The following is an 18797-nucleotide window of genomic DNA, read 5'->3' on the forward strand; positions in this document are numbered from 1 at the left end:
ATCCAGGACCTGTAAAATGAAGATTCTCTCGTATTTGGCTTTTGTCAGGATTGCTGGGATCAATCCTTGACGAAGGTTGCAAAACAAAACGACGAAGAGATTGAGCAGTGGGTGCCGAGTAACCAGATGCTGGAGAGGAACAATAAATTCGTTGTGCAGTTTGTAAGGAACACATGCTCATTGGACATTCACAGGCCGCAAAATGTGACGGAAGAAGGTTCCTAGCGGGTCAACGCAGCAAAATCAGAGCAAGGTCTGTGATATTCTTTAAATAGCTAGTGCATGATGCTTTACTTTCTGTATTTATTTACTTAATAGCAATGCATCCTGCTTAATGCTAGTTAAATCTAACCATACGTTTTATCTGATTGGATGACTGACCAATGGTAGGTTTTAGCAAATACATCGAAGTTACTTAATGATTCTGAGGAGGAAAATTTGAGAGCACTTCGTAAATCCTACACTTTAGAATGCATGTTGGAGGTGTTGAAGTACCTTGAAATGTTATTAGCATACCGTGTTCTGACATTCCACTGGCTGCTATTTTAATTGAAGGATTAAAACAGCAACATGTCACTCGCATTTAATGCCAACAATTATCTAAATCACAACCAACATCAGCCCCTGGACTTGATAAAGTTTTTAATTTACAATGATGCACCGAATTATGGGACTTAAAAAAAATATTTCATGGGATGTGAGTATCCCCAGCATTTACTGCCCATCCCTAATTGCCCTTGAACGGAGTCACTTGCTCAGCCATGTCAGAGGGCATTTTAAGAGTCAACCACATTACTGTGGATCTGGATTCACATGTTGGCCAGACCAGGTAAGAGCAGCTGATTTCCTTCCCTGAAGGACATTAACAGACCAGATGGGTTTGTGATGACAATTGACAATAGGTTTCATGGTCATCATTAGACATTTTGCGTCAGATTTTTATTGAATTCAAATTTCATCACCTACCCTGGTGGGATTTCAACCGAGGTCCCCAGAACATTACCCAGGGTCTCTGGAATGCAAGTCCAATTATAATACCACTACAGCACCCCATGTGGCATCTGATGTGGAAAAGGAAGATGAAGATGTCAATCAGAGCTTCTTGAAAATAAAATGTTTCTATAATTCTATCACCTGGAATACCAGGGTAAAAAATTCTAAATCATTAGAAAGAAGCAATAAAAGCACAAGTTTATTTTGGTCATCATTGTGCAGCAGAGATGGTTTAACAAAGAGACTTCACAAGTTTGAAGTTTCATTGATGATTCTCTCCCTCCAGCCAGGGAATTATTTATTGTGTAAGTATGTGCTGTGTTCCATTGTGTGGTGTCAAAGTCCTGGAGAACATGGTGTTTGTGGGGCACAAATGTCCTGTTAACACTCCTTTAAGACTAAAAGTTCGGGAATGAAATTTGTGTTACCAGATGCAGCTGGAAAGTTTTTTTAAAAATCTTCCTTGCAGCAATTGTGATTATACTGTAGCAGTGTAAGGTTGGAATGGTGTCAGGTTATCACTCAGAAATGGTGTCAAACCACATGCCCAAATATTCTTTCTGCGATTTCAGCATTTTGCTGTTTGCCCTGTATCGTAAGTCTAAATTGTAAATTTTAATGGAGTTACGTAATAGAGAAGAGGAAACATTATGACTAGCTGTTTTAAGAATGATAAAGTGACACAACTTAGTTTTCATCAATTTCTGCTGTGTGACAAATCAGCAAGGACATTTTACTCATCCTTTATGCTTATCTGATCTTCAAGCTGAAAACAGTTGTAGTGAAATTCCCTTTCTGGGCAGGTTTGCTAAGTAATTCATGCTCACTTGGACGTGGTTACAAGGATGTTTCTTCAGGTTTCATCCCAAGTAAATTTCAGCTATGTTTCAAAAACTTCACACATGGATACAGCATCGCTTTGAGGCTCTTCACAGATGAAGATGAATGCTGACAAGTAGGGAAGGATGGGCAGAGGGGTTCCGAGGTCATGGCCAAGCAATTGGGTTATGAAAAAGGTTTGAGAAAGGTAATAGAGGAGCACTAAGATGGAGGGTTTAATCCAGCCAGTCTGGATTGGAAAGCCAGAATGGAAACTCTGGCACTAAGAGGCCAATTGTTTCTGGTGTCATGTTCCTGTTTATCCTTGTTAATTATGAACGGAATTCAAAAGAGAGTTAGCAATAAAAAAAAAATGCCTAAGATGCTGCCAGACCTCTGGACTATCATAGAGGGAGAGAGAGATGGCTGACATTCCAGCTTGATGACACCTCCTGTTTTAGAGAATGTTCGGAGTTGGCAATTCATCTGTCAGGACCAGTTGAGATGAGGTGGATTGGCTCCCTTCTATTCGGCCCTCTCGATTGGTCACAACAAAGAATTTTCATTTATTTATTTATCCCCTCAATGTCTTTTTCAAATCCAAATGTATTTTTTACTATCTATACAATGAACATTTAACAGCCAATCAACAGAGTGAAAAGAGAGTTAATTAATTCGCCACTAAAGCTGAATGGGAAAAATAATAATAGATGCAACATCATACACATGGATAGCAGAAGAAAGGAAGTTCGAGTCCAAATAAATTTAAAAGAATATGGGTGCAATTCTCCACCCCCCCCCCCCCCCCCCACGCCAGGTGGGAGAATCGCGGGGGTGCCGGGCGAGTCCCGCCACGCAGCCCCGGCACCCGCACGCAGAGATTTACGGCTGGCCGCTCGGAGAATCGCCGCTCGCCGTTTGTAACGGGCGAGCGACGATTCTCCGACCCAGATGGGCCGAGCGGCCTGCCCAATACGTTGTGTTCCCGCCGGCGCCGACCACACCTGGTTGCTGCCGGCGTGAACAGCGCGGGAACTCTGGGGGGGGGGGGGGGGAGGAGGGACCCAGGAGGGACCCAGCACCGGGGGAGGCGACGCTCAAAAGGGGTCTGGCCCGCGATCGGTGTCCACCGATCGGCGGGCTGTCCTCTCTGAAGGAGGCACTCCTTTCCTCCGCCGCCCTGCAAGATCACTGTGACATTTCTTGCGGGGCGCCCGCGGGGAGGACAGCAACCGCGCATGCGCAGTGCTTACTCGTGGCTCATCAACTGCATGAGGCTTCTCCCTCGCTATCTGACTATTTGTTTGGGAATTTTGCTTATCCCTGCTTAAATCTGCCGCAAAGCTTTTATAACTTTTACAGCCCCCTCATGGACCTCTTTTATTTCTGTTGGTCTAGCTTTGGTCCTTTTGACTTCCTCAGTTTCCATCTTGGCTCCTTATACTTCCTCTGCTGGCCTATCTTTGACTCTTTTAACTTCAAGTGGCTCTCCAACTGGGCCTGACATCTCCCTCACTATGTTTCTCTCTCTTTAACTACCCTGGTTTAATTCCTTTTTTTTAATTTAAAAAATAAATAAATTAAGCATTGCCAATCCATCTACCCTGCACATCTTTGGGTGAGGCCCACACAGACACAGGGAGAATGTGCTAACTCCACATGGACAGTGACCTGGGGCAGGGATCGATCGCAGGTCCCTGGCTCTGTGAGAGAGCAGTGCTAACCATTGCGCCACCGTGCTGCCCTGGTCCACGTTTAATTCTAAGGAAAAATAGCTGCCAGCCAAATTCCCAGGTCATTATCAGTCAGTTTTAAATTCTACTGGTCCTTTCTTGCCCTCCTTTATCTCTTGAGGCCTAACCTTGACCTTTTTAAATTCAAGCAGCTTTTCCTTCATTAGCCCCGCACTAACAGGTTCTATTGCCCCCTTTGGGGCCTATGAACATTCTTCAACTCCCTGTGCTTCTCCACAATTCTGTGATTTGTTTCCAGCTTCTTTCATTGCTAGGAGCCCTTCCCTAGCTACTCTGACCCTCACAGTGTCTATCGGCCCCTCTAGGGTTTCTGAACCTCTTGTGGTTCCCTGCACTCGTACAGATTCCTGCTGATTTTCACCAGTCTCTGGACTGGCCCAAACCCTTCGGGTGTACTCTTCTCTGGGATTCCACTATCACCCTTTCCAGCTCCTGTCTTCGGAATACTTCACCTCTTTCCCTTTCTCTTTCTCTCTCTCTCACTGTCTTCCTTGGAAAGCTTCCACACTCTAATTCCAAGATTTCTTACACTATTGCCTCTGTTCCATTCTTTTTTTTTTAAATTTAGAGCACCCAATTATTATTTTTTCCAATTAAGGGGCAATTTAGCGTGGCTTACCCACCTAACCTGCACATCTTTGGGATGTAGGTGTGAAACCCACGCAGACATGGGGAGAATGTGCAAACTCCACACGGACAGTGACCCAGGGCCGGGATTTGAACCTGGGTCCTCAGTGCTGCAGTCCCAGTGCTAACCACTGTGCCCCATGCCACTCTTTCTCTGTTCCATTCTTAACCAATTTGATTTCTATTCTTGTTTCTGTCTTGCGTTCGCCATCCAATTCTCTGGCCACAAGTTTAAAAAAGTTATCACCTTTAGCTCTTTGAGGAACAGAAATTTTAAATCTTCTTGAGAAACTTTGTTCTATAAAAATGGCAGCAAATGTGAAACTCTTTGCACAAGAATAGAAATCAAATTGGTTAAGAATGGAACAGAGACAAAGAAAACCTTTTGCAATTTCAAATAATTGTCAAAGGATCAATATACGCTCCCCATTCTAATTCTTTGGTTAGTCGAGCCCCCAGTTTTGTTGTATTGAGGTGTGGAGGAATGAACTAGTTCCCCTCTATTAAGCCTCTTTGATTGGTCACAACAAAGGTTTTTTTTTGGTGGATGCCTTTTTCAAATCCAAATATATATATTTTTTACAGTATATGCAATGAACAATAGAGCTCAAGGTTTTCTTGATTAAAGAGAAAGCTAGTTCATGAGCCACTAAACTGGAGGGGAAAAAAGTAATACAAAACTTGACATTACGCACAGTATCAGAAGTAAGAAATATTAGAGTCCACATAAAAGTTAAAAGAATATATGGTTAGAGGTTCTTTGCTTGCCTTTGAGGCATAGATTATTAAACAGTGCAGCCAGTTGAGGTTATCTAGTTCCTTTGTAAAGGTAGATGCAGAAGATGTTAGAATTCTTACAAGATCCCATTCGTTGATAGATCTTGGATACACTGATTTCTTAAACTGGGTGCTACCCTTATTCCCAGAGGGATAACGAGAGATTCCTTTCTGCTCCACATCCCACTGCTTCTCCTTGGCAAAACCAAGTTCTTAAAGTCCTGCTCACCATGATCAGTCTTTGGTGTTTCATCTCAGAACTCTCTGACACATTTCAAGATGGCAGAACCCGACAGGAGATGGGGTTCTTTCAACCTCCACAGGGGGGTTTGAGTAGCGGTTGGTTGTATATGCTGGCTGACTGACAGTTCGTCATTGTCTTAATGGAATCTCGGTCTCCGCTGGAGAGGTAAGAGAATAAATATGCAAATGACATGTCCATTCCTTTCAATAGTCCTTTTTCAAATGGAACGTGGCACGCCCAGTGTGAAATTCCAATGGATAACATGTTACTGCATGTCTGTAGTGCAACCCATATACTAACTATTACAGAAGTGGTCCACTTACAATGTTGGGCTTCAGGTGACTTGTGGATGCCATTTTTCCTCCGTGTCTTTTCTAATCTTAAAAAAGCATCCTTTTTAAGGTTAGCTGGTGAAGTTATTGGTAGATCTCACTTGGTCACAATTTCCTGTCGCATGACATAAAGTCAGTTTGCTTTACAATAACAGTGCCATGCTGACAGTGCCAGCTGTGGCCAGCTGCTAACTTTCTTGTTTCTGAGTCAGAGGGTTGATGGTTTTGGTCCCATTTCAGATCTTGAGCACTAAAACCTAAGTTGACAACACTGCTGCAGTAATGACAGAGGTTGTTCAGATGAGATATTAAACTGAGGCCCTTACCTGACTTGTCAGCTGGACGTAAAAGAAGATCCCATGTACTATTTGAAGTGCAGGGGAGTTCACCCTATTGTCTTGCCCAACACTTATAATTCAGTCAACAATATCACAAAAAACAGATTATCTAATTTTCACTTTGTTGTTGTGGGAGCTTTCTGTGCATAAATTGATTGTCATCTTTCCTACATTTCAAAAGTAATTCATTGGTTGTAATAAAACCATAAGACATAGTAGCAGAATTAGGCCACTCGGCCCATCGAATCTGCTCCGCCATTCAAGCGTGGCTGATATTTTTCTCATCCCCATTCTCCTACCTTCTCTCCATAACCCTGATCCCCTTATTAATCAAGAACCTATCTATCTCTGTTTTAAAGCCACTCAGTGATTTGGCTCCACAACCTTCTGAGGCAGAGTTCCACAGATACACCACCCTCTGGCTGAAGAAATTCCTCCTCATCTCTGTTTCAAAGGATCATCCCTTCAGTCTGGATGCTCACTCTGTGGAGTGCTACCTGTGTCCTTTAAATGCTCAGAAGGCTCAGAAGGCCTCTGACCATCTGGGAGCCCACCCAGACTGCCCTTCTGGACACCCTCATCGCCCAGCTGAGTCATCAAGGGCCAAGCTCAATCAGGAGCGCACCAGGTGTTGGCACACCTCGATTGCAGAGGAAGCAGGGGATCAGCAGAGCTCACCCCACCTGCACCTCAGCCTTTGGAACCCTCTCTGGTTCTCTGCCATTTTCAGGGCAGAGGATTCACCAGTGATCCCCACCACTCTGGATCACCAGCTTCTCCTTCTGGTAGGCCTGGGAGTACTGACTGCCTCTGCCACCACCTCCCCGGCAGTTCAGGAGGGCAGGCTTGAGCGTGCGAGCCACGCTGTGGAAGAGGGCATCCCTCCACTCCTCTCTGGCATGGAGCTGTGGGTCCAGCTGGAACTCCCGACCTCGGCGGGCTGGTCTTCTCTGAGCTATCTTGGTGGCTGCAGTGAGGGTGTGGTAAGTGGAGTTCTTAAAAACAGCTCCAGCTGCCAGGCTCTTGGGTGCTAGCTCTGACCCCTCTGGTTACAAAACCCGCTGGGCCCGGAGTTGCTCAGAATTCACGCCAGCAGAGGGCTGACCCAGTAGCATGCTCTGAATTGATCCACAAATAGTGCCCGCAACGAGCGATTGGGCTGGGGTGCTTAGGGTGGGGTGGGGGGATGTAGGGATCTAGGGACCCTCACATAGTGCATTCGGGCTGCAGGGGAGGTCAGGGATCGTTTCGGGGGGGTCTCGGGGATCAGGACGGCATTTAAAAATGGCGTCCCGACCTCTCGCTACACTGGGGAGTTCTAGTGAGCGGAGCTCCCCACTATACAAAACGGGGCTATGTGCGGCTTCGCCTCCGCATCCCTTGTTTAGGCCCCTTATACTACGTCCGTCGCGTTGAGTAGCCAAGTGTTTCTCTGCCCTGCGAGCGCCGGGAAACAGGCGGCTAAACGCGCTCACTCGGGGACTTTGTTCCCTTTTGGGAGAATAGCGCCCTCCGTCTCTCAAACCGAGAACTTTGCCCATAGATACTGGCACAAATGCTCTGGTCAGGTTTGATTGCTGAGCAGCTGCCCACAAAGATTCCTGCAAACATTCAGCGTTTTTTCCAATTCCACGTGAAACATTGAAGGGTCAGCGCACTTTTATGGGAAAGACCAGGGCAAGAAGAAATAGAAGAAGGGAGGACATGACAGCAGCAGCTCTTTTCAGCTTAAGGTTCGGATGAATGGAGTTTCACTGGCTAAGCACTGAGTTTGACCAGGTATTAAACCATGTAACATTTCTCAAGGAGTCATCTAGATGGAAACCATTAGCTTCATTCTCTCTCCACAGATGCTGTCAGACCTGCTGAGATTGTCCAGCATTTTCTGTTTTTGTTTCAGATTCCAGCATTCACAGTAAATTGCTTTTATTTAATTTAACCTTTCCAGGGTAAGTGCCCAGATAGGCTTGACGTAAATGGCCCTGATACAGAGGGAGAATTCAGAATTCTCAGCTGGTATGGGAATTGAACATGTGCTGCTGGTCTTGTTCTGCACCACAAACCAACTATCTAGCCCACTGAGCTAAACCAGCCCATAAGCCTTTCACACAATGTAAATAAAAAGAATGAGAGGTAAAAAGCCATTAGAGCACTTTAAGTTTACTCAGCACAAGAATGGTAAGTTATGAGAACTAATGACTAAAATAGAGGGGTCATGAAAAGTTGTGGTGAAGAGATATTGGTTCGAGAGACAGATCACACAAACAGATTCTGGAATTTGTATTATCAAAGACTGGTGGTGAGTTACAGTTCACTCGGAGTCCAAGTTGCTGTGGCAACATGCACCTTATATACACGTTGTAGTCAAGGTCTTGGATAGAGCCATCAGAGGCTCCAAAGTTCTTTCCATCACATGGCTGATCAGGAATTTTCACTCACTGTTTTGCATGTGCGAAGATTTGCAGATGGCTACTGCTTTGCCATACCCTAACAGCGCTGTTCTTTGCGATCAAGCCCTCGGTTGGGCCTCAACCCTAAGCTTCTGTCTCAGAGTCACTAACTAATCACTGCACCACAAGACCATCCATGCTATCAATACATTTCACCTTGTATGCTGATATTGAGTGGAGGATAAACCTACTGATATAGGTTGGCGTAAGTGGTCAGCACTGCTGCCTCACAGCGTCAAGAATCCAAGTTCAATTCCGGCCTCTCTGTGGAGTTTGCACTTTCTCCCTATGTCTGCGTGGGTTTCTTCCTGGCACTCCGGCTCCCTCTCCAGTCCAAACATGTGCAGGTTAGGTGGATTGGCCATGATAAATTGGCCCTTAGTGTTCAGGGATGTGCAGGTTAGATGGGGTTATGCAGATAGTGGGCCTAGGTAGGGTGTTCTTTCAGTGGGTCGGTGCTGACTCGATGGACCAAATCGCCTTCTTCTGCACTGTAGAAATTCTATTCTACGTCTGAGAGGCGATCTCCAACAGGTCATGTTGTACTGATTGTTTTCATTCTGTTAACTCTGATAGCTGACAATCCAAAACTCATCTACATCAGGCAAGAACTGACTACCACATCACAGTGTAATTTACATATTATGTAATCAGAACAATAACTAATAAAACAGCATGGCTGAAGTACATAATTTTTAATCATTTGAGAAGGCTTTCAGAACTTTTGATTAATTCACCACCACCTTCTTTGGGATTGGAAAGATAAATAGTAAGCTGTGGTCAGTTCAAGTGATTTAAGCATAAAATACATGCACTACTTGAACTATCAGGCCAGAATGTACTGCAGCCAACAACCTAATAGCACTGAGCATTCAGTAGATTTGCCCATGCAAGTCTCTGCATAATCATTGATGGGATGCAAGTTGAGAGTATTACATCAGAACCCCATAGGGTCAGACGCTCAGACATGCACAGAAATCACCCAAGGTGTTTAAAACTTGCGAGGGCTGGTTTCACTTCTGCTGCTCAGGCACCAGAATGTAGTGACTAAGGGCTTTCACAATAACTTCATTGCAGTGTTAATATAAGCCTACTTGTGACAATAAAGATTATTTATATGTATTTCCATAACTCGCATATCCTGGAACAGAAAAAGCTTCAATTTCTCCTGAACCCGAGAAGTGATCAAACAACACCACAGAATTTTAATTGAACTTAAATTGGTGTTTTCTTTCTGTCCATCAGCCATTAATAAATATTAGTAATTTTCACATCTCCCAACTCATTTGGCAAGAGCAATTTATCAAGGAGATTGTTATCTGGCAATCGAGGGAAAGAGGACAACTCATTTTTCACCAAATTTCGTAATTGAAAAAAACACCAATTGAGGAAATAAAACTAAAGTGGGAGGAAGACTTGGATATGGAACTGGAATGGGGACTACGGAATGAAATTATGCACAGTGTCAATACTACATCTTCATGAGCGAGGATGAATACATTTCAAGGTAGTACATAGGGCCCATATGACACAGGAAAGAATGAGCAGATTCTTCACAGAGGTAGAAGATAAATGTGAGAGGTGTAATGGAGGATCAGCCAACAATGTCCACATGTATTGATCATATTCACTGTTAGTTGGGTTTTGGATCTCAGTGTTTAAAACATTATCAAAAATTATTGAGGTGGAAATATTACTGGGACCACTTGAGGCAATATTTGGAGTTTTGGAAATACCAGGACTAATAGAAGGGAAAAGAGCCGATGTGGCTCTTTCGTAGCCAGAGGTGAATTTTATTAGAATGGAAATCAGCAGATTCACCAAAAATCTCGACATGGTTGAGGGATCTTGCGGAATTCTTTAAACTTGAGAAAATTAAGTTTGCCCTTCGTGGCTCAGATATGGAATTCTGGACGAGATGGAAGCTGTTCTTGTCTCTAATTACAGATCTGTTTGTTGCCAGCAGGTAAAGGAAGGGGGTAGGGGAGATGGGATGAGGGGAGAGAGAAGAATAAAAGTTGTAATGGAAATAAGAGAAAAATTCTTAAATGGTGTTTATTTTGTTTATTGATTGATTTGTTTATATGTTGTTACATATGTTGTGTATCTCGTTATTTGAATAAAAATATTCTAAAAAAATCATTTTAATTTAACTCCTTTAGTAACATGCCTCAATTGGAAGGAAATTAGAATCAACCCATAGCAATATTTTGAAACTATGATAATTTATGATTATTCTTCAACTTCTTTCAACTAAGATGTCCAACATCTTTAAAGGAATTAATTGTTCGACAAAACTTCATATTTCATGCACAGCTAAAGCAGCAGCTTTGAAAACCTCAACTTCTATTTATTTCCGCATTTTAATTACTGTATATTATTCCAATTATTTGTTCAGTCTCCTCATTGTTTACACCAATGCCTCTACCAAGAAAATTTGAAAGCACAAGTGTAGAAAATTCACTCAAATAATTCTACATGGTGATGCCCATTAGTGTTAGAAATCCTCTTCTAATTACTACAATTGTCAGTGAAATCGACAATAGAAAAACAGAATACAGTTCTTAAAACCATTGGATGTTTGAGAATATGTTCAAGAGCATGTTTTGGCTTTAATAAGCACAGTATTTGGCCCAAAGATGTTTAAGAAGTAAGCAATTCATAGCTGAAAATAGAGAGTTTGCCATTATGGACATTTAATATCAGCCTCGAACAATCTTGGACCTTGTGTATTCTGCTTCAAAGGGCTAAAGTTCCCTCTCCTTCCTCCAGTATCTTGTACTATACCAGTATGATATTTTCCCCTTTCTTCCTAGTAGCCACTTTGCGTTATTTTGGAGTTGGCATCATCACTGTTTACTTAAGGAGAGTTTTGTTGTTATCCATGTATAAAATCTTCAGAAATGTGAAGTGATAAGCCCTGAATATGTGTATCAGTTGTAAAATATGCTGTGGATTTTCCTGGTTCTAAATTTCTGCGCTCAAGCTTTTAGAATATTGAAAAAAAGTTTGGTCAAGAAGTTCTGTTGTTGCACTGCAAAAGTCTTGTGAAGTTGAACTTAACCTTATCAGATTTATTATCTCCAACTACATGTAGTGTAAAATCATTCAGGACTGAGCTTTATTCCAAATGCAGGTTTAGTTCCATTTTGCAGAGAACATCCATGGGGAAAATGCGATCACTTGATCTTTTTAAGTTCAGTTATACTTTGTTATTTGACTGAATTTGAAAATTTATTTCCTTTTCTTCTGTTCAGGTTTTCTCAGGCTTCACAACGTTTCCTTTCCTGAGGTGAGAATATATCCTGGGCCACTCCTGTTCTCCTATCTAATAGGAAGCTGGGCTGGTTTGATCATTTCCCTTCACGCCCTGTGGGAATTTAAGGTTGGCCTCCATTTCTATGTTTCTCAATGGTGCGGCAAAGTTTAGCTAATTCATTGTGCCATGCACTTTTAGCTAAGATGGGTGTGTAAGTTTGGGCTAGGAAATGTATTTCATCTGATTCTATTTAACATATTACACTTATGTTTGTTTACGGGTCCAAATGCAAAGCTATCCACACATAAAATGCATCACAAAAAGGTATTAATTCCATGCAGTAGAACCTCAACGATATAACAATTGATTAAAGACAGTAGTTGGTTGGACTTTGTTGCAGGCAACTGATATCAGAATATTTAAGCAGTGCTTTCTTCTTCACTGGATTACAAAATGATTGGACTCTTTAGTGGAGATTTAAGACCGTAAGAAACTAAACTGCAACATTGATTTTAGCACAGCTACAATGTTTAATTCTTACACTCCCTTGGGTTATTTTATAATGTAGAATTCCCCAGTAGGTAGGTAGACAAACCTTTGCATCTGCCTTGCTTGAGCCCTTTGCATTAAAAAGACTAAATGCACCTGACTCACCGTTTCCCTCACATTTTACTGAAGGAAAAACTCAATTTCCTACTTACACCTCTGGCAGTGCATGGAAAATTACTGGAGAAAAAGAACTGTTGTAAGTCAAATATTTGTGCATGGATCTTTTAAAAAAATTTGTTCATGGGACGTGGGCATCGCAGGCTATGCCAGCATTTATTGCCCATTCCTAATTGCTCTTGAGGGGGCAGTTAAGAGTCAACCACACTGCCGTGGGGCTGGAGTCACATGTAGGTTAGACCGGGTAAAGGTGATAGATTTCCTTCCCTAAAGGACATTAGTGAATCAGATGGGCTTGTAAGACAATCAACAATGGTTTCATGGTCATCTTTATACTTTTAATTCCAGATTTTTATTGAATTCAAATTTCACCCTCTGCAGTGGCGGGATTTGAATCTGGGTCCCCAGAGCAATACTCTGGTTCTCCGGTTTACTAGTCCAGTGACAATACAGCTACGCCACCACCTCCCCAAACTATACCATTAAACAGCACCAGTAAAGGTCGGCACCGTAGCGCAGTGGTTAGCACTGCTGCCCCATGGTGCCGAGGACCCAGGTTTGATCCCAGCCCCGGGTCACTGTCCGTGTGCAGTTTGCACATTCTGCATGGGTCTCACCCCCACAACCCAAAGATGTAGGTAGGTGGATTGGCATGCTAAATTGCCCCTTAATTGGAAAAATTAGAAAAAGAAACAGCACCAGTGGTTAGCACTGCAGCCCCACAGTGCCGGGGAGCTAGGGTCGATTCTGGCCTTGGGTCACTGTCTGTGTGGAGTTTGCATATTTTCTCTGTATCTGCGTGGATATATTCCATGTGCTCCAGTTTCCTCCCACAGTCCAAAGATGTGCAGGCTAGGTGGATTGGCCATGGTAAATTGCCCCTTAGTTTCCAAAGATGCGCAGGTCTGGTGGGGTTACGTGTTATGATCCCAGACCAGACCCCAACAATGCCTAAGATACTGGACCAAAACCCTAATATTTTAGTTTATTTGTAAGACTGTGTGGAAAGAATGATTCACCCCAGGAGTGATTGCACGAAAATATAGGGGTTTGGTATTTATAAATCAAAACTTTATTCTGGATGCATATTAAATGTTTTAACTTCACGCCAGAAAAAGAACAGTTTACAATTACCCCTTAACAATTTCCCATTAAACAACGAGAAAATAAACATACAGCTCTCAATCCAGCTTAAAAATCAGCTGGGCATAGAGTAATACTTGTGGTACAGAATAGATCCTGGCTCTGGTTCGAACCCCTTCAGACTCTGGCTGAATTTCTTCAAATAGCTGCTTCAACTGGGTTGTTTCAGTCTCTCCCTTGTCTTGAGACAAGACTGCTTTGCTTTTCAAATACTATTATTTTTTTAAATAAAAACTATCCTACTGGAAAAGAAAACTGACTTTACTTGTGGTCTAAAAAACAAGAGTTGAAAGATCAGGAAATAAAAAGGGTCTCTTAGTTCCACCCAGAACTGGAATAATTTCCCCAAGTTAAAAAACAAATGAACTTTCCAGGGATGAAAGCACATCAACACCTCAGGGACTTTGCCAGCCAAAACACTATGCATTAGCCCAGACTGAAAACACATTCTATTGTCAATTTCACCTGCTGGCTGCTAAACCACCCAGGCCCTGCAGAGGAGAATTTTTTTTTTCAAACATGACCATTGCAGTCAAACATATTCTAACCCCAGGCCTTTAACACTTAAAATGCCCAATACATTGATAATCCAATTTTCCTAAAATCTTCCTATTGTCACATAGCGGGTACAGGGATAGGGCAGGGGAGTTGGTCTATGTAAGGTGCTCTTTCGGAGAGTCAGTGCAGACTCAATAGGCTGAATGGTCTCCTGCACTGTAGGGATTCTATGGAACTAAAAGAAAGTTCCTGTATTTTATCAGCGGTGGGAGATTAATATTAATGAATACATTCAGTATATTTAAGCTTGAAAATTTTATGAGCTAACATTTCCAAAGTGCAATATTGTTCTTTTTGTGATTGCATGTTTTTAAAACACTAATGCGAATCATTTATATTAATCCAGTGCACTGACTCTCCCATATGCATGTAGATAAATTTTATTGCATCCAGACACTTATTTTCTTTTATATAATGATGGTGTCAATGTTGTGTCCCACCCCCACAGAGATGATTGATGAAAACCTTCGGAAATTCCACATGACATGGCCTGTCTCAGAAAGGCTACTGAGGGTGGAAGACAAACACCAATCCAGTATCATCGGAGGTAAGAGGTTTTGCTATTGTGCTTCATACCTGGATTCCTTTGCATTAACTTCCCTGAGAATGAAAAGAATCTTGCTTGATAAGAATGGCAATCCCAATGTGAGAGGAAGGCCATCTAGCCAGAAAGACCTTACAGCTACCGACTGCCTTTAATTGCAGCATCTAATTGCTTCATAATCAGTTCTACCATTTTGCCTCCACTACACCCATAGAATATGTTGATCACTCTTTACGTCAAGAAGAATTTCCAAATATAAACTGCTCAGATTTACCATAACTTGTGGCCCAATTCATGCACCTTAATCAAAAGTATTATTCAAGATTTACCTATTCCATTTTCAACCTTCTTCTTTTCAGCCATGAAAAGGTCGACTGTTTCCGGATTTTCTAGGCCCTTGATACCAGGGATGAGTCATGTGACTCTTCTGTGCACTGCCTCCAGCACATGTGTTTCAGTAACCAGAATTGGATACAGTACTCATGGTGTCACCTGACCTGTGCACTGTACAGTTTGGTCACAATTGCATCTCACCAATCTACTATTTTGGCTATGTAATTCTCAAATATCCATTAATTGTTTTTCTGCACCCTTTGGATATGTTGACCTGGGTTTTGCAGTTATAACGGCAAGGAAACTGTCAGAATCACCATCATTATTCCACTGAAACAACTTCTGAACTCCACACATTCACAGAATAACACAGAAATCCAGAAGTTATTCAAACTGATTTGGCACTTCTCCAAAGGGTGAGGCACTGCCCAGAGTGCAAACAGTGATTGGTTAGGAACTTTAATTTCTTAAGTTGTTGGTCTTGCTGAACGAAAACACTTGTTAAATGAGGTGTAAGTGATTTTAATGGTCCACTCGTTTTATAATCATTGAATTACCCTGAAAAATCAATTTTCTATTTGTGAAATATCAAATTTCTCCAAGATAAAAATTCCACTTTTTCTTTGAAAATTAAGAATATTAATAATAATAATAATAATAATAATAATCTTTATTATTGTCTCAAGTAGGCTTACATTAATACTGCAATAAAGTTACTGTGAAAATCCCCTCGTCGCCACACTCGCCGCCTGTTCGGGTACACAGAGGGAGAATTCAGATTGCCCAATTCACCTAATAAGCACGTCTTTCAGGACTTGTGGGATGAAACCGGAACACCTGGTGGAAATCCGTGCAGACACGGGGAGAACGTGCAGATTCCACACAGACAGTGACCCAAGCCGGGAATCGGACCTGGGAATCTGGTGCTGTGAAACAACAGGGCTAACCACTGAGTTATCGTGCGCTGAAGTATGTGAATCATAAGAAATTTTCTGTCTAAAACCTTTAGTTGAAAGTGAGGATGAAGAGTGCAACTTCCTGGTTTGCTCTGATGATACCTCAACATGACTGGCTGCTTACCTCCTTGTTGACAGTACTGCTGCCGTGCCCAGGGATCTCCTAAATTTGGTGCCAGATTTAACCTACCTAGGGAAAAGGGGAAAAGGAGAAAAGCCACAGCCACATGGCTGGCATGGTTAGCACTGCTGCTTCACAGCTCCAGGGATCCGGATCCAATTCCGGCCTCGGGTGACTGTGTGGAGTTTGCACTTTCTCTTTGTGTCGCCGTGGGATTCCTCCGGGTGCTCCGGTTTCCTCCCACAGTCCAAAGGTGTCCAGGTTAGGTGGATTGGCCATGCTAAATTGCCTCTTAGTGTCCAAGAGGTTAGGTGGGGTTACGGAGATAGGGTGGAAGTGTGGGCTTAAGTAGGGTGCTCCTTCAAAGGCCGGTGTAGACTCAATGGGCCGAACCTCCTTCTGCACTTTAAATTCTATGATTCTATGAATTGCTGGATATACATGTAGGTAATTGGTTCAGAGTGCAATTGCTTCATCGCTGACCACAACATGTAGTTCATTGAGCACTGAATCTTCTTGGTCTCTTTCAATCTAACTATTTTAACAACATCTGCAGAGCAATTGTTGCACCTACTTTCTAATGTGTGGTACTTCACACTTTTATGCATTTTTTAATACTTCTCCCAAATGATGTTCAGCATAAATCATCAGCTGAAGGAAGTGATGATCAACAGATTTCCTCCTATAGCTCTCAGAGAGCTGCATCCCTTTAATTTTGATCTCTTGCATTTAATCAGCTCACCATTTGTGGTCATGCCTTCAGCTGCCTGGAACCTAAACATGTCAATCAAAATCCAAGAGCCTGAAAGTGGCAAAGTAACATGACAATCAGGGGGCCATCTAACTTTCAAGGGCACTGAAGCTAAGACTTATGACTTTCCCTTCAACGCATAACATTTATAAACGTATTTCGCAATAATTTGATGTTGAGGGCTACTGCTAAAACTGGCTCTTTAAATATTAGTAAAGTTAACCAGCCAGTGAATGGAGCAGTGCATAGATGTCCATCAGCATTCATCACAAACTGTGATGCATAGTTAACAGTGTAACTTAAGGTTTGCCATCCCCACATAGCATTGTACACCTGAATCTAACAGCATTCAAACTCTGCACTCTTCATTTGCTCTAGATGACCATTTAATACTAGTGCCAGCACTCTAACTGTAGCATCAGACTAGTAAAATCAAAATCCTGGAAGTTCCTCCCTACTGGCATTCCCAGCGCACCTACACCACATGGACTGAAGCAGTTCAAGAAGGTGACATACCACCACCTACTTAAGGGCAATTAGGGATGGGTCATAAATGCTGCCCTGTTAGTGATTGTCAATGTTTATTTCATTCATTCATGGGATGCGAACAGGATGTGTGTTCTTAAAGTGTATCCTGAACAAATTCCTGAAGATTTTTTTTTTGAAAATGAATGACTTTGTCTCTGTACAGTAGTTCAGGATTGCCTAAACCACATTGCTGGCATTAACAGTCCAATTCTTAGCCATTTACCATTCTTTATTATGTGTTTCAGCAGGGACCATTTAAATGTATTCATGCCCACGGAATATTGATGGAGCAGGGTTTAGCCTTCCTCTGCTAATACTCAGGTTAAAACACCATTTGGAAGCTGGGGAAATAATAGTGTAATGGAGGGGGGGGGGGGGGGGGGGGGGGGACTTAATGACAATCATGAAGGATTAGGGCAAGATAGTATATGACATTCCTACAAAGTCTGTTGCAGAAACTGTTTGCAGAAATCTATTCATGCCTAAACTATTGAATTCAGAAATGAACAGGAGGGAACATTTCATATTATTCAACCATCCTTGATGATAGTAGTTGGGTATTCAAAGGGAAGGAGCCCAGGAATGGTTCATGAAGTGCAAACTTATGATTACAACTTTGACCATCCCAAGAAAAGTTTAATACTTAATAAAACTTTTGAAATGCTTTCCTGGGCCACGTCAAACCTGTGTATGGAAGCATCAACACATGAAAATGATTGGTGTTTCAGAATTGGAGTTTGAAACATTCGCATTTGGTTGCCAAAAAGTGACATTATGGAGAAACATTGAGAATAGTTTAAAATGTGTACTGAATGGAATTCTATTTATCTATACTGTATCGTTTTATGAAACATGCGGCTGAGAAAATAAAATCCACTGGAAATCAGAAACGAAACTGGAAGCACCCAGGGAGACCTGCCAACATCAGAAGGTTGGAAAGAACTTGTGGTGTTGAATCTTTTAAAAGCCAGTCATACCTGGGAGTCTCTAGATTTCGGTTCTGGCTCCATAAATGTTGTCTGTGTGTTTATTTTTCTCTCTCAGAGCTAGGTTGTGTTTGCTATATGCTCTGTTTATGAATGCCGTGAAGTTCCCAGGATTTTGAAGACCATTGAAGGACACAGTTCTACTAAAGCTCTACTAAGGCCTACTAAATTTCCAAATGATCCATTTGAAATTCAACACATTTTATGGGCTAAATCCTTCCTTTCAATCGTTAGTCTAGTTCTGATTCCCTGTCGGGGAGTTACAGAAAGAGGAATCTACTAGTATTTAATATGTAGGGAGCTCGGATCCTCGCATCAGAAAACCTTGTGCTAACTAGTGTGAATTACGACTGAGCTGTACACTGGCCTTGCACCACCACAAGAAGGCACGGTCACTTTAAACACAAGTTAATTTTTTGCAAAAAAAAACTTTATTCACAAAATACCTCAAAGAACATTACAAAACATTTCAAAACGGCCGCGGAAATTGCAATGATATTCAAATGTTATATGGCTCCGGGTTCCCTATGCATACAGCTCAGGTAGGGTTACAAACTTCAATTTGTAGAATGTCCCAGAGGATCGGGAAAACTGCCAATGAAACACCCTTATCCAAAA

At 42.2% G+C, this 18797-nt stretch overlaps 1 protein-coding gene and 1 long non-coding RNA gene across 5 annotated transcripts in view; both read left to right on the forward strand.

Moving 5' to 3' along the window:
• Positions 1-18797, forward strand: part of LOC119953348 (myosin-4-like) — a 288309-nt gene that overhangs the window by 155884 nt on the left and 113628 nt on the right. The window lies entirely within an intron of this gene.
• Positions 1-18797, forward strand: part of LOC119953350 — a 33492-nt gene that overhangs the window by 496 nt on the left and 14199 nt on the right. For 2 of the 4 annotated variants that reach the window (XR_005457999.1, XR_005458002.1), the window contains exons 2-4: positions 49-253; positions 11592-11719; positions 14409-14507. This is a non-coding gene — a long non-coding RNA (uncharacterized LOC119953350). Of the gene's footprint in view, positions 1-48; positions 254-11591; positions 11720-14408; positions 14508-14863; positions 15538-18797 lie in introns of those variants that run through there. The other 2 variants (XR_005457998.1, XR_005458000.1) reach the window with 2 other exon arrangements.

Source organism: Scyliorhinus canicula, chromosome 18 (assembly GCF_902713615.1).
Source record: "Scyliorhinus canicula chromosome 18, sScyCan1.1, whole genome shotgun sequence".
Lineage (NCBI taxonomy): Eukaryota > Metazoa > Chordata > Chondrichthyes > Carcharhiniformes > Scyliorhinidae > Scyliorhinus > Scyliorhinus canicula.